The sequence below is a fragment of the Microcebus murinus genome, chromosome 11, assembly GCF_040939455.1.
Source record: "Microcebus murinus isolate Inina chromosome 11, M.murinus_Inina_mat1.0, whole genome shotgun sequence".
NCBI classification, from domain to species: Eukaryota; Metazoa; Chordata; class Mammalia; order Primates; family Cheirogaleidae; genus Microcebus; species Microcebus murinus.
Genome location: NC_134114.1, coordinates 67,099,303 through 67,115,409, shown reverse-complemented (window position 1 = coordinate 67,115,409; position 16,107 = coordinate 67,099,303). Strand labels below are relative to the sequence as shown.

At 40.5% G+C, this 16,107-nt stretch overlaps 1 long non-coding RNA gene across 1 annotated transcript; it reads left to right on the top strand.

Annotated features, from left to right (window-relative positions):
• Positions 1-9,402: 9,402 nt before the first annotated feature.
• LOC105880426 (uncharacterized) lies at positions 9,403-11,385 on the top strand. Its single transcript, XR_001158225.2, has 2 exons — positions 9,403-9,812; positions 10,061-11,385. It is a non-coding gene; the product is annotated as an uncharacterized LOC105880426 (long non-coding RNA).
• The last annotated feature ends 4,722 nt before the right edge of the window (positions 11,386-16,107 follow it).

The window sequence follows — 16,107 nt, the reverse complement described above, 5'->3', positions numbered from 1 at the left end:
TAAAAAGTGAAATAGACTTAGTGACTTTCTGGCCAACCTCACTGTTGTCTTTTTTTTTTTTTTTTTTTTTTAATATGTGCTTCATCTTTTTTTTTTTTTTTTTTTTTTTTTTTTTTTTGAGACAGAGTCTCGCTTTGTTGTCCAGGCTAGAGTGAGTGCCATGGCGTCAGCCTAGCTCACAGCAACCTCAAACTCCTGGGCTCGAGTGATCCTTCTGCCTCAGCCTCCTGAGTAGCTGGGACTACAGGCATGCGCCACCATGCCCGGCTAATTTTATATATATATATCAGTTGGCCAATTAATTTCTTTCTATTTATAGTAGAGACGGGGTCTCGCTCTTGCTCAGGCTGGTTTTGAACTCCTGACGTTGAGCAATCCGCCCGCCTCGGCCTCCCAAGAGCTAGGATTACAGGCGTGAGCCACAGCACCCGGCCCTCACTGTTGTCTTTTAAAAATTTTTGAGACTATTCTTGAGTTTAGAACTGAAAATACAGCTTATCATTGAGATTCAGTGTGCACAAGTGCAAAATGTGAATTTGTATTACAAGTTCTCTAGAGGTTAGTTTATGACAGCCTGATGTGGTCAGAGTATTGGAGTAGCAATTGAATTTTGTAAACCTCTGCATTGTCAATGCCAATTACATGCTGCAAATGCAATTTCCTAACTTGCTACAATCCTTTGTAGCTTTTAATTACATTGTAAGCTGGATGTTCCTAATTTTATTTTTAGAAATGTTAAGTACAGTTTTTTATTCTTTCACATTCTGTGTAGAAACATACCGATGATTTTTACATACTGTTTTTTTTTTTAAACATTCACAGCTTTTAAAGAATGGAGATATAGGAAAAAATGAAATACAAGCATTAGCTCTTCAGGTATATTGAGGCTTACATTTGTGTTATGCTCTAGGCAAGGTTGAGGCACTACAAAATGGGCTATTTGGCATATGAAACACAAATTTACAAGACACTCCAGAAAACTGGTATTAACTGACTAGCACCTAAGTGGACACATAGGTACTACAGTAATAGGGTATTGGGCAGGTGGGAGGGGGGAGGGGGGAGGGGGGCGGGTATATACATACATAATGAGTGAGATGTGCACCATCTGGGGGATGGTCATGCTGGAGACTCAGACTTTTGGGGGGAGGGGGGGAAATGGGCATTTACTGGAAACCTTAAAATCTGTACCCCCATAATATGCCAAAATAAAAAAAAAATTTAAAAAAAAAATTTACAAGACAACTGAAATACAGATATTGGGATTATCTATTTATTTTGCTGTGTGAGGTGACCAGATGTATTTAAAATGCAACAGAAGCTGAGTCATGTCTTATATAAGGCTGGACACTAGTGAGAAGCATCTGTATCTTGTGATCACAATACGAGGCTGCTTGTGATATTATTAAACAGGGCGCCCTCCTGTTTAATTAATAATATTATTATTAAACAGGGCGCCCTCCAGCTCCAACTCTACCTGTATGCTTTTTCTGAAGCGCAGCATGCACAACTTTCTTATCAGATGTGGAAACTGCTCCAGGAAGATAGAGCAGATCTCAGACTAATCTCTAGACCCAGTAACCTGTCTTTTGCTGCTTGCTTGTAAGAGGGACATTCTGTTAGAGGGACAAATTACTCCCATGGCTGCCTAGCTCATATGGGTGAGACTAGACTGGTTTCAGTAACATAGCCTAAAGAAGAAATTTTCCATTTTTTTAATCTAAGGAGATTTACCAGCATGAAAGATGCGCTGGAGAGAGCTATGGCATGCCAACATTGAAGAGGAAAGGAAAGCTAGGGAGAAGGGACATTCCAAGTTTGGGTTTTTTTTTTTTTCTGTTGTTTGATGTTTGTTTTTTTGTTTTTTTTTTTTTTTTGAGAAGTGATATTTTGGGGAAAATTTCATATCTTCCTCTTTTTTAGGTTTGGGATGTATCTTTCTGTGAGAGAAGAAGGAATTACTGTAAATGCATAAGTTTATTTCTCCTCTTTTTGCTAAGAAAATTACCATTAAACATGCTGTTGCTGCTCCCTTATTTTGTACCAAGTGAATGTTTAAATATTTTAAATAAACATGTTTCAGCTGACTGCTAGGGGAGATTCATTATGGCCAAGAGGAACTCAGTGGAACTGTTCAAGGAGATCTGGTTAATATCCCCATGATTTATGCTTGCGGTAGAAACTACACTAATATTTACACGAAGGGCATGGTTTGGGGGCAATGGCAAAGCTCGATTGAAGTGGGAATTTGCACAGTCAATGCCCACTAATGAAAATAGCTACAGTTCAGTGCCCTTTCCAAAAGTATAATTAGGCCCTTCAAATGACATGTTATTTTCACATTTTTACTCTTAAGTTGCAAATTTTTCTTGCCATCCAGTGCCTGCATTGAGGTGATTACTTTGCAAAATTAATTAAGCAAGATAATACCAGGCTCCTGGATAACTTCTAAAAGATGTATGTTAGGTTTTTTTTTTTATAGGCTTTATTAATTAAAAACCAAAATAGTCATGATTTTCTTGACGGTTATATTGAAAAAAATAATACTCTATGAGTTATCTTTATAGTGTATGAGTAATACTGTAGAACTGCAGTTCTTGGCACTCTAAACATTTGAATGAGTTCCACTTGGGTGGAGAAGAAACTTCAGACCAAAAGTTACACTGCAAATACAGTTCTGCTGAAGTCCTTGTGGGAAGGCATTTAAGTGATGAAGGAGCCGGTGGGAAATCTCTAACACCGAGTTTGCCAGGTTTTTACTTTTTCCTTGTTTTTGCTTTCCTAATTCAATGGTTCTCTAACTTGTTCAGGAAGCAGAACATCCTGGAATTGAAGGTGCTCTTTGTGTCAAACAATAAAATATAGATGTATTTATTTCAATCCAAAAAACTCTGAATTAGTACAAAAAGATATATATGTATCTAAATCTAGACGCATATATTTAGATAGATAAACAAATATTTGTGCATTTATTTAATTGATATTCCAAGAGTATTCAGTGTTGGTGTTGTAAATTACACTCCCTTGATCTTATATTTATAAATAAAACATGGCTGCTTCCTGATTTCCAACTAGGGCTGTTTCCATTTTTTCCTGTTAGTATTTGCTACTTGTTCACTCACTTTTGTATCCAGCAGATAAGATGCAGTAGCTGATGTTTTAAGAAAAATATGTGGGAGAAAAGCCTAAAATTAAAAAAAAAATTTATCCACTTGTTTGATATGTTTTCTGAAAGTTGGGAAAATTTCATTATTTAATTTTAGCGCTGAATGTAATACTCCTGCTCAGAGTCCAGCAATTGTACATTTGATAGATTTGAGCATACCTTGAGAGCTACTCTTCAAATTTTAAGTTGAGAACCTATTACAGTATCTAATTGCTGTTCAGAAGTTAAAGAGAGGGGGTATTAACACAGCCCAAGCTTAACTGGAAGGCAGGTAGGAACAGGTTCCCCAACCCCACTCTACCCCCACTGCCCTGCACCATCCTTTCATTTATCAATTCGTTGATACTAAGTGTCAGGCACTATTCTATGCCCTTGGGGGTAGAACAAGAACAAGACAAAGTTCTTGTTTTGCCACAGTTTATAATTCTCATCAGGGGTATTTTCTGTCTGTGTTTAAACTCTGCTCCACCCCTTACTAGCTCTGTGACCTTGGGCATATTACATAATCTCTCTGTGCCTCAGCTTCTTTATCTGTAAAGTACAGATGATAACAGTCCCTACCTTAGAAGGTTGATATGAAGTGATATGATATTAATGAGTTAATCATTGTAAAACACTTAGAACAGTGCCTGACAGACACTAAGCATGATACAAGATATGTGTTCATCATCATGATCATTGTCAACATAGCAAGCACGCAAAGCTCTTCCCCTGTGTTAGGCACAGAGGAACACGGAACACATACATGTGTATGTGGTGGTGATAAGGGATACGAAAAAAAATAATAAAATAAAACTGAGGAAGAGAAATAGAGAAAGACTAGAGATGGGTGGAGGGGGATCATTTTATACAGGTGGATGGGAAACACCTTGCTGTCACGCTGACGTTTAGGCAGGTACCCGACAAGAGTGAGGCACCAGGTCATGTGACTATGAAGAGGAAGCGTGATCCAGGCAGAGGGAACAGCATGTGTAAAAGACACAGGAGGGTGTATGCTTGACGTGTTCCAAGAGCAGCAAGGAGGCCAGCGTGACTGAGAAAGGCAGCATGGTTGGGATGAGGGTGGAAGGAGCAGGGATTGTATCAGGAAGAGCTTTGTAGGCCATAAGGAGAACTTTCTACTAATATTTTAACCAGAATGTTACTCTGAACAAAGTTGAAGGTCTCAGAAGAGATCCCCAATAAATTGTGCCCCGCTTCCCCACCCAGATTTTAAATAACTGGTAAAATAAACCAAAGGATTTTTATCTGTTTTTCTTTTTCTTCCCCTCTCTAATGTACCCAGAAGCAGCAGAATAGTACCCGGCACATGCTAGGCTCTCAAAAAGTACTTGGTGAGTGAATGAAAGAAGTTCAGTATCAAAGTAAAGATGGAAGCCAACATACTAGCTTTATGACAGGTAGAGATCCAGGTATTAGATGCTGCTTTAGGCTTGTTAGCCAAGTGGACTTGCTAACACTGAAACCCCAATATCAGGCAGAAAGAACCACGGATCAGACAGGGACCCAGGCACCCTGAGGAAGGCTTGCCTGAAGGCAGAGCAGAGGGGAGTGGCTGCTCTCTGCTGGCTACCACCCTCCCAGGAGGGTGAAGAGCCATGCCTGGTTTTCCACCCCACATTGATCAATCAGTAAGTCTATCCATCTTCCCAGAAGCCAAGAATGTCTGGAAATAAAGAGGCCAGCAGTATGCTTAGGAATAATCCTTCGTTAGGAAAACCGCAAGAGGAGGAAAGGTATATCCCTCTATCCATCGAGAAGGGGACACATCTAGAGAAGGAAAGGAATTTCTCTGTGCCCCTGGGGTAAGGGAGCAAGAAGATTGGACTCTAAGAAGGAAATCAAAATGCCGGGATCTGAGGTCTGGGTGTTCCCCGCCTGGATTCCCTCAACCACTTCCTACGCTCTGAGATACTACACTATTCCTTTTGTATTTCCCTCAAACCTGCCCTTACCTTTGTAAATTGTGCCTTTATTAACCTCTCTCCAAATTACCCAGGTTGTGTATGCTTACTCTTTCTTGCCCACACCCTAACTGATACATATAGCTGATTTAGTGTTTTTTTGGGAAAAGATTATTGGGGGAGGAGTATGCGGGTAAAGGGGGCAGGAGGTTGGGAAAGGAGGCTAGTACAAAAGCAGGCGATGGGAATTGACTGCAGCCATCCAGGTGAGGATGATGGCGCTGTGCACCCCCCGGGGGTACCCACAGATGAGGCAGAGAAGGCTGGACTTGGGATTTAATGGAAGGTAGAGCCAACAGGACTTGCTGATGCATTGGATATGGGTTACAGGAGTGAAAAGTGTCAGAACACTTCTCATTTTGCAAATCTGGAACGGAAAGGTGCTATTTAGAGGTCTGACAGAGATAGACAGAATTGACTGTGGCTTTTTTTTTTTTTTCAGAAGTGGCAGGATATCCTCCAAGAATTCACAAGATTGCTTTAGCAAGTTTTTTTCTTATAGGTAGTGTTCATCTCAACACTGTAATTCCTAGCGTCTATGCTGTGGTCTTCTGTGGTTTCTCCAGGGATTTCCAGAATGTTGCAAATATTTCCACCCAAGGAGATGAATTTTAACCTACTTTAATTAAAAAAACAAACCCCGTATTAGCCACACAGCCTTTTTATGAGGAACGACAAGGAATAGTTTAAACCGAATTATGGAGAAATGTTGCAAGTGCAACACTTTTGGCAAGTCACTACTAGCCCACAAAATAAAACCCGACATTTGTGAGCCCTGAGTCTCCTCACTGGATCCACTGACCATACAAATTGTTGATGACCGCTGCTGTCTGCATGTGCTGAGCGAGTTTGCACGAGTGAGTTCAGTAGTGTAAACGTGTGTGTGCAATGAAACAAAACCTGAAAAGATAAAAGAAATAAAATTGCTAAGATTAACAAAGGATTAATTAACTTTTATTTTCTCTTCAAACTTGTCAACATTCAGAGTTTTCTGAAATAAATCTTAATAGGTACTAGTTTTAGAAACAGTTTTCATTCTCACACTGGGCTTCCCTGACCATTTATTTAAAATAATAATACCCCACGCCTGACTCAGTTTCACAGAAATGCAGACACATACTGCTTTACTCTTCTCCACTGCATGTAGCACATCACTGTGGATATCACAGCCTGAAATATAATTTTGTCCATTGCACAATTTCATCAATAAGAGTTATGTTCTCTGAAACAGGGTCCTTGCTTACCTTGTTCACTCTTCCAGTGCCTACAACAGTGCCTGGCACTTAGGAGTGCGCAATAAATGTTTGCTAATTCACACACACACACACACACACACACACACACTTTATTTTAAAGATATTTGCCAAAAGAGAGAGATGATCATGATGATTCTTAAAAATCTACATCGCTCATAGGAGTACAAAGTGATACAAATTTTCTGAGGAGAAATTTTGCCATCTATTATTACAACAAAAAAAGCTTCAGCCAAATTATGACCTTCAATTCAGAAAGTTTACCTGTAGGGGCTGAATACACGATCAGACAAATATTTACAAAGGGGTCCTGGTAGCATTATAGCTGGAAAATAAGGTTTGGTTAAAAATATGATGAAGCAGCCATAAAATAATAAATCATTATAACCATTAAATTGCTATAGAAAGAGACGTATCATTTATTATTACATTTAAAAAATGGGTAACAAACTAGTATGTTTAGTGTAATTCCTTATATAGAGTAAAAACTCTGTGAAGAAGTACTCCACAACATTAACTGTATTGAAAGTAGAAATAGCATTTAAAAACCCTTTGAACAAAGTGTTTGCATAACCAGTCATGAGATGAAAGAACACGATGCATGTTGCCTTTTTAATGTAAATATCCTTAGGTATCATTTAATAGTTTCAAAATATTATGGTTTAGTAAAGTTGATACCTGGTTATAAATATTATGCCTTTATTTTTGGCTAGAAGAAGAATTATTTTTAGCCTAGATCTGACCATTTTCATACTCTTAACTGACTGAAACAGATTAAAAAAAAGTATCAAGTGCTATGCATTGAAACTTGTTTTTAAATGTTAACTGGCACTATGTATATTAATGTAAAACAATGTTAATTTACTCAAGTTTTCAGCTTGTACTGCCTGGTATGTCTGTGTAAGAAGCCAATTTTTGTGTATTGTTACAGTTTCAGGTTATTTATATTTGATGTTTTGTAAAACTCAAATAAGACTATACTGTACTTATGGACCAAATAAATGGCATCTGCATACTTGTTAAAAAAATTACCATAGTAATTTTTTACTATGGTAAAATTTTTACTATGGTAAAATTTACTATGGTAAATTTTTACAACCCCAATATGGTAATTTTGGGGTTGAGACTGTGGATATTTCAAAGTTTCTTCTATGTGGTTATCTACATGTTTTTAAATATCTATAATAAACGAATGAAACAAGGTGTTCTTTTACTTTGTTTCATTTTTAAATAGTGTTAAAAATTATTATAAGCAATCCAAAGTGGACTTTCTAAGGATACACAACTACTACATATCTCAAAGAAGAAGTAAAGTTTGCAAGTGAATTAGAATCACAAAAAAAATCTGAATATTTTCTGTCTTTATTTCTGTTACACAAACATTTATCTCAAGTGGAAACAGCATTTCTCTCTGGGCTCCATAGACAGGGATTTGTAAAATCACCACTGCCTGCCAAAAGAAATTAATATTGCAAATAATAATTAGCTTAACAATGAAAACCCTAGGGGGTAAATAAAAAAGCCACAATTCACCATTATCCTTAAGTAGAATCTGCGGAGGTTGGAGGCAAGTGGAGAGCTCCTCTTTCAAAGTCAAATGGAATCAATGGCGTTAAGCGCCACTGCCTCTACCAGACCCACTGAACTAAGCTCTGAAGAAACACACAGTGTGTGATCCAAGGTCCTTGCCCACCAGAACTGATGCAGCCGAGGAAATTCTCCGTAGGAAAACGGTTTAGAGAGAACAGGGAAGATGGTATTAGAGGTGAAAAGTGGGGTTGTGGATGGTGTGTGTTGGTTGTTACTCCCTTAATCTGAAGAAAGACAGGGGGTTCCAGAAATATAATTTGAAAGTCGAATCAGCCCTGTAGGCATGTTAAGCACCTCTAGTGCTTAAAAATATGTCGGAAACCTTATTTAGTTCATTTCAGGCATAGCACTGAACAGCTAGTCCAATTCACAAATTTAAGCTATCTGCTCCTGCAGGTATAGTTTTGGATCCTTGTATCTGAGCTGTGCTTGGATCCCTACTTGAAAGTTGACCAGCATTTGTCAAACAAAAAAATCCAGTGAATACTGCTCTTTAATGACCAATATGAAAAGTGTTGTGCTAAATTTTAATAATGGTAACTTCTGTAACTCCAGGCAGTTGCTACCAGATAGGATTTCCTCCCAGGCCTCTGTCTTAAAGCTTTGTCTTGCTACCATTTATCAGCCAGGGACAGAAACAAAGATGTGAACAGAAGCAAGCTTGTATCAAGGGGAAAAAACAAAACAAAACAAATTAGAGTCTGTCATGCTGGGAAAGTAGGTGCAGATCAGTTCCTGCAGAAGCCTAATTGCCAGCATATTGAATTTGGCCTTTATGCTGAAGATAATCAGGAGTCCTTGATATGGAGATAGACTAGGAACTTACAATCAGCCTCTAAATTTTAGAAACAAAAGCTATTGATAAGAGTTCATTTTAAAGATGAATCTCAGCTGGCATGGTGGCTCAAACCTGTAATCCTAGCACTCTGGGAGGCCGGGTTGGAAGAATCCCTTGAGTTCAAGAGTTTGAGACCCTCCCTCCCTCCTCTGCCTCTAGTAAAAATAGAAAAAAATTAGCCAGGTGTCATGGCCCACACCTGTAGTCCCAGGTACTCAGGAGGCTGAGGCAGGAGGATTGCTTGAGCCCAGGAGTTTGGCTTGCAGTGAGTTATGACGATGCCGCTGCACTGAGACTCTGTCTCAAAAAAAAAAAAAAAACAAAAGTGCATCTCCACACTTGGAGCATGAGATCATGCCTGTCAAGCCATTTCTGTCAGTCTCCAGATTAGTAATGGGTGACTTGCCATCCTGGCTGATGGGCTGGCAAGAAAGGAGCGTGTTTCATATCAGAGAACGCCACAGACACCAGGGGCAATGTGATTTGTCACTTAATGAGGAAGGCTGCCCAAAAGCATCTCATCCTCCAGCTGCTGAGTCATCCTGCTGTGGTAGCTATTTAAACAGAAGCCTCCAGGAGACACACAATCAACACTCCACTCAGACAATGCCCAGGCCTTCAGAAATCCTGTATCCAGCTTGAATTGACCCAGACAAATGCAATTTTAAAACAGTTTCCATTTTTTTTCTTCCCATATTGTCACACTATGTCAGAACTTCTGGCTCCTTTTCTCAGTTAGTGCCACAGCCACCCATTTCTCTTTCAAGTGTTCTCCCAATACAATGGGGCTTACTGACTTGATGTTCTTGTATTTCTCTAATGTTAGCAAACATTGCTTGAGCACCTACTGTGGGCTATGCATTAAGCTATAGGTAAGTAAGTGTTGGTTAAAGGGTGAGTAAGACACTTTTCCTTGTCTTTAGGCGCTCACTGTCAGGCGGAAGGAAGAAGCTGTCAGGTCATCAGACAACCACATCTACAATGTGATGGTTCTTAGACAGGTAAGTACAGGCTGATGTTCCGGACGTTCATATTTTTGTGGGGAGAGGGTACCAATATTCTTTTCTAAAAGGGAAGGGATGTGGCTGAGGCATCAAAGGGATATGGGAGGATGGACTTTTTCCAAGGGCTTTTCAAACCTGACGATCTATTGGCATTTCTGCCTGTCTGCCTGGGGCCTCACTGCTGGTCTGGCTGGCTGTGAGTGCTGTTGATGGCTGATAGTTCTTTTTCCCTGCTTGTCCTCTAGGTGCTCTCAATATGTCAGATGAGGACTCCCTGTCACATTTGGCTGTCATCTGTTAGCCACAACTGTCCTGCCCAGAAGAGCTGGCATTGGCTTTGCAGCCCGAGTCCTGGCTGGCCTTCCTCGCCGCCACTCTATTAAGGAACCTGATGACTTGCCATTGGGTATCACATGTACTGCAGGTGCTGTTGATGAAACTGCTAAAGGAGCTGAATGTGACTGACGTCTTTGGGAAGGGCGAGACTGGGCGTGCCCACGCAGCTGTGTCAAATACTGTTCCTATCTCCCAATGGAAAGGTATTGTAAATAAAGAGAAAGGTCAGTAGCTTATTTTAAATCCCAAATATGACCTAGGCGCTGCCCTTGGTAGTATGTAAAAGCTTTATTTAGTTCTCACACTAATATTGTCCTTATGGCAGAATTCCATTCTATACAGACAGAATAATTATGGCTCAGAGAGGTTAAGAGACTTATCCAAGGTCACACAGCTATACCAATTTTTGTTTAGCTTGAATCTCAACATAGGTCTCTATGCCTTTGAATTTTGTATTCTTTGAACTATTGGAATATTTCACAGAAGGAGCAGTGGAATGCTAACATGGCAATACAATTTCTGGTTCCAGTCCGATGACCGGTCTTCCAAGAGTGATATAAATAAATATAGGACGTATAGCCTGAGTTTCTGAAGCTTTGTTCCGAAACACGCCACCAACCTGAACAAACTGGTGTGGAAGGCAGCCACAAACATGCTAAACTCTGGTTCACCGGAGGAAGATATGGTTAAATGTGTTTACATTACCAGAAATTTTAATACGGAAGAAGAAGGAAAGGATCTGGGAGAAAGATGAGGAGAAAATATGCCTGCATTTATGACTTGTTGACATCTACGGGGTTTTTCCTTAAGCCTCAAAACAATTCACGGCATTGCCAGCAGCATTCAGTACATTCAGAACAGGATCGTTTCACCCACAGCTGAAGCAGGCCACGCTTGGGACAGCGCTGAGAGCGGCCTCCCGGCGACACGCCAGAGAGCAAGCCGGGGTCAGCGCGCGAAGAGCAAGGCGGGCGCACTTAAAGACACACTGTTTATGTGAGTGTGATCTCACTGCCGCCACTGGAACCGGGTCAGATCCGAGCTGAGAGAACCAGGGGCCCGGGTGACCCCCGCGAAATCAGACTCCGGCTTTTCTTTCAGTCTCCTCTGAGAATATGGCCCTGTGACAAAATAATGACGTTTGGATTCATTTCAATCCGCCGTGTGTTTCCCACTCCCTTTTTGCTTCCTCGTAGTTGATTAGTATGGTTTTTTGTTTTTTGTGTGTTTTTTTGGTTAAACACACTAAACTAAACAGGATACGCTATATGACAGGCTGTGATAAATTTACTGCTGGGAATAGGGGAAAAGTATGGGATAAAGAAATAGGTCTTTTCCACCTCTCACAGCTGTGATTCAGTTCTGACTCAAAAGGAAGTGTGCCACCTACTGAATCATGGAAACCACTTCCTGTGGCTGTGCGGTTTGCTCCGGAGGAGCGACAGGCCAAGGACTGCCTTGCCCTGACCCGGACTGGCTCTTCTGAGCCAAGGCGTTCGCAGCTTGAGGAGGTTTGGCCTCCGCGTCTTGAGAACGCTGTGTATTCAGTTACAAGGGTTTCGTTTCCCTGGCCAGGAGTCTTTAGCAACATGGAAACGAACATGTGTTATTTGCAAACCAAGTGTCTCATTACCCAACCCGAATATCCTTACTTTTTCAGAAGGTATGCATTCCGGACGGCCGCTCTTCAGATCTGAATGTACACGGGTTCTGTTTTCCCTGAGGGCAACTCGGGCAGTCCGTAGGGTGGCACTAACCAGGCTCCAAGTGTACCCTTTAATCAGTGGAGCAACTAGACTTGTGTTCATTCATTCCACGTAGTTTTTGAGAGTGTACTTACTGTCATGTACTATGCTATGTCATGTACTGGGTACTGTGGCAAACAATACTGTGGCTCCTGACCTCACGGTGCTTATGTTCTATACTGGGTGGGAGTTATCCTCTGTCCCCCTGGGGGCAGGCGCCCTGCTCTGTTCTCTGTGACATCCCAGCATCTAGCACCCCGCCTTGCATATAGAAGCCTCTAAGTACTTGCTTGCTGAATAGACACAGAGAGGAAGGAGGGAGGGAGGGAAGGAAGGAAGGAAGGAAGGAAGGAAGGAAGGAAGGAAGGAAGGAAGGAAGGAAGGAAGGAAGGAAGGAAGGAAGGAAGGAAGGAAGGAAGGAAGGAAGAAGGGAGGGAAGAAAGGAAGGAGCAGCAGCTGGGAAAGAAGTTAACTCACCATATTTTTTGTTGTGTTTGCCAGTGAAGATCTAAGCAACAAGTTTTTTGGAGATTTTTTTGGAATGAGATTTCCAAATAGATTAAAGGTGTCTGCACTTAGGTGGGTTTGGAGATTGTACAGTGCCTCAGGACAACTGTGACCTCTCAACCATCACAGTTCCAGAGCCAGGGAGGCCCATTCTGTGACCAGGTCAACAGTAGATGTCCTGAGTATTGTTTCTGAGAGTGAAAGGCTCTTTGTTCTCCTCAGAATGGATCAGAACCCCTAATAATGGAGCATCTCTTTCCTCTAGTGGTCCATGCCCAACAAAGGTGTCAAAGAATGGCTGCAAATCTGTATAACATTGAGCAAGTAATTTACCCACCTCATAGAAGAGTTGTGAGAATTGGATAACCCATTGTCTATGATAGAATGGTGCTTGGCACACAGTAGGCTTCCTATAAGTCATCACTACTACTATTTCTTTTATTATCATTACCATTACTACTTCCACTACTGTAACTTATAACTGTACCTGATAAGGTCAAGAGTTTTCCCAAGGTGTGATCTTATGTTTAATGATAGAAGTCCATGCCTCAGTGTGTTTCAACCTTTCTAAACCCATGTCCTTCTTTTGACAATCTTAAAAATCTTAAATTGACCTCTAGTTGAAATCCCCTGTCAAGAAGATATTGTTGGCCGGGCGTGGTGGCTCACGCCTGTAATCCTAGCATTCTGGGAGGCCGAGGTGGGTGGATTGCTCAAGGTCAGGAGTTTGAAACCAGCCTGAGCAAGAGTGAGACCACGTCTCTACTATAAATAGAAAGAAATTAATTGGTCAACTAATATATATGGAAAAAATTAGCCGGGCATGGTGGCTCATGCCTGTAGTCCCAGTTACTTGGGAGGCTGAGGCAGGAGGATTGCTTGAGCCCGGGAGTTTGAGGTTGCTGTGAGCTAGGCTGACGCTACGGCACTCACTGTAGCTTGGGCAACAAAGCGAGACTCTGTCTCAAAAAAAAAGAAGATATTGTCTAGGTTACTAAAATGTGCTTACAAAGTGCTTCACAAATTTAATTTAAGTGATCAATATTTTTTCCCCAAACATAAAATTATATCATAAATTGAAGGTTTTAAAAAATGATATATAATCTGAATATGATGAGGTTGTCATGCCCCTGCCCTAAGGCTATTCTCTACACATTTGACATAAAGAAGAAAAAAAAAGATAAGAGGAGGAGTAAGAGGAGGATGAGAAATAGGAAGGGAAGCAAAGGAAAAAAAGATCCCCACCAAAACTACTGAAGAGTGTTGGAGGTTTTATTGGAATTTTTTTTAAAGCACTGCTTAGGCATTTACGCTGTACCTCACAGTGTAAGGTATAGTGTAAATATTAAAATACAAACATAACTTAATATCATGTTTAAACCTTGACCACTTTCCCTCAGAGTTCCACTTTCTGTAGAAATTCCAATATTTCTCTTCACATAGATTCTTCCTCACTTGAACTACATGTTTCTTCCCCGGGATCCTCCAAGTTACCCAGAGTCAACTCCTCTGTGTTTTTTCCTTTCCTTTTCTTTCTTTTCTTTTCTTTTCTTTTCTTTTCTTTTCTTTTCTTTTCTTTTCTTTTCTTTTCTTTTCTTTTCTTTTCTTTTCTTTTCTTCTTCTCTTCTCCTCTCCTCTCCTCTCCTCTCCTCTCCTCTCCTCTCCTCTCCTCTCCTCTCCTCTCCTCTCCTCTCCTCTCCTCTCCTCTCCTCTCCTCTCCTCTCCTCTCCTCTCCTCTCCTCTCCTCTCCTCTCCTCTCCTCTCCTCTCCTCTCCTCTCCTCTTCTCTTCTTCTCTCTCTCTTTTTTTTTCAGAGACAGCATCTCACTCTGTAGCCCAGGCTTGAGTGCAGTGGCATCATTATAGCTCACTACAGTCTCAAACTCCTGGGCTCAAGTGATTCTCAGCCTTCCAAGTAGCTAAGACTATAGGTGCATGCCACCATGCCCGGCTAATTTTTCAGCTTTTTGTAGAGATGGAGTCTCACTATTGTCTAGGCTGGTCTCAAAGTCCTGGCCTTCAGTGATCCTCCTCTCTGGGCCTCCCAAAATGCGATCTCCCTGTTTTCATAAAGATCCATGTAATCTCCTCTAAGTCTCCCCAGTTCTCTTTACCTGTCATATCATTTGGCTAAACAAAGGACAGGATACTAGATTCTAACTGACGTTTTCAAAACTGAGGCATTATAACAGCTGTTTAGCCAACAATTACGATAGCAAAAACAGCAAGGAAATAAATTGGTTCACAACAGTTTCAGAAGTCCAACAATATTTTATTTTATTTTTATTTTTATTTTTTTTTGAGACAGAGTCTCACTTTGTTGCCTAGGCTAGAGTGAGTGCCATGGCATCAGCCTAGCTCACAGCAACCTCAATCTCCTGGGCTCAAGTGATCCTGCTGCCTCAGCCTCCCGAGTAGCTGGGACTACAGGCATGTGCCACCATGCCCGGCTAATTTTTTGTATATATATTTTTAGTTGGTCAATTAATTTCTTTCTATTTTTAGTGAAGACGGGGGGTCTCACTCAGGCTGGTTTCGAACTCATGACCTTGAGCAATCCACCCGTCTTGGCCTCCCAGAGTGCTAGGATTACAGGCATGAGCCGTGACCATGCCCGGCCGTGAAGTCCAACAATATTTTAAAGCCTCATCTGCATGTATAAGTTTGTTATTGGTGTTGTTTTGCTCATTATTGTAACTCAAGCATCTATACCTGGCATATAGTACCAGGCATAGAGTAGATGCTTAATAAATATTTATTGAATAAATAAATTAGTTTAAGAGTTAACATTTCAACTGAAGCAAAATACCATTAGATTAATTCTCTCTTTTTTTTTTTACTTTTTTCTTTTCAATATTCTATGTGAGACAAATAATCACACATACATCAACAGAAGAGGACACAATTTTCTGTCATTAATTTTTTTAGTATGTTACTTTAGGGCAAATGTCACAGAAAATTATATTGAACTCTTGACCAATCTATCTATTTTTTCCATTGGAATATTGGCCCAAGTAAGAAATAACATCAAGGAAAAATTATTTTTTGGCAGAAAAATGTTCTGTCTTAAATTCTTGTGTGTTTTGTTTTGATTTTTCCTTAGTGACTGGAGGCCAGTTTCAATCCACTGAAGCACAGATTCCAAATTTTCAATCTGGTTTTCTTGAGTACCGACTGAGTGCCAAGAATGAGGCAATGACACAACACTGTCACCACCAAGACACTTCCCCTCTCTCACACACACACCCACATACCAGAGTCCAGGCCATATTCTGGTGACTTGCAAGCTTCTCCCCACCCCAATATTTACTCTTAAAATCATGGTTGGTGGTTTTTGTTTTTTTTTTTAATTTCAAAAGAATCCATTCCCTATATCATAAAATTTTTGACTAATATACTAGTCAGTGTATTCCAGACACTAAAAGATATCATAATGGAACTATCTATTGACTAAAGATAATCAGTATCCTCTACTTACCCTTTCTTTCTTTTAAACTTTAATTTTGATATGTTTGGGAGTGAAGTAATGACCATAAATGCAAAATAATTATTGAGGAAACATTAATTTCCTGTTAGCCTAGTGGGAAAAAAAAAAAAAAAAAAGAACTCAATATTTTTTGGCAGCCCCAAATGCATCACATGTTTCACGTAGTAGGAGAGCAGTGCCCTGAAGGGAAGGGTGGCCTGCAGGAGAGCCAAAAGAAC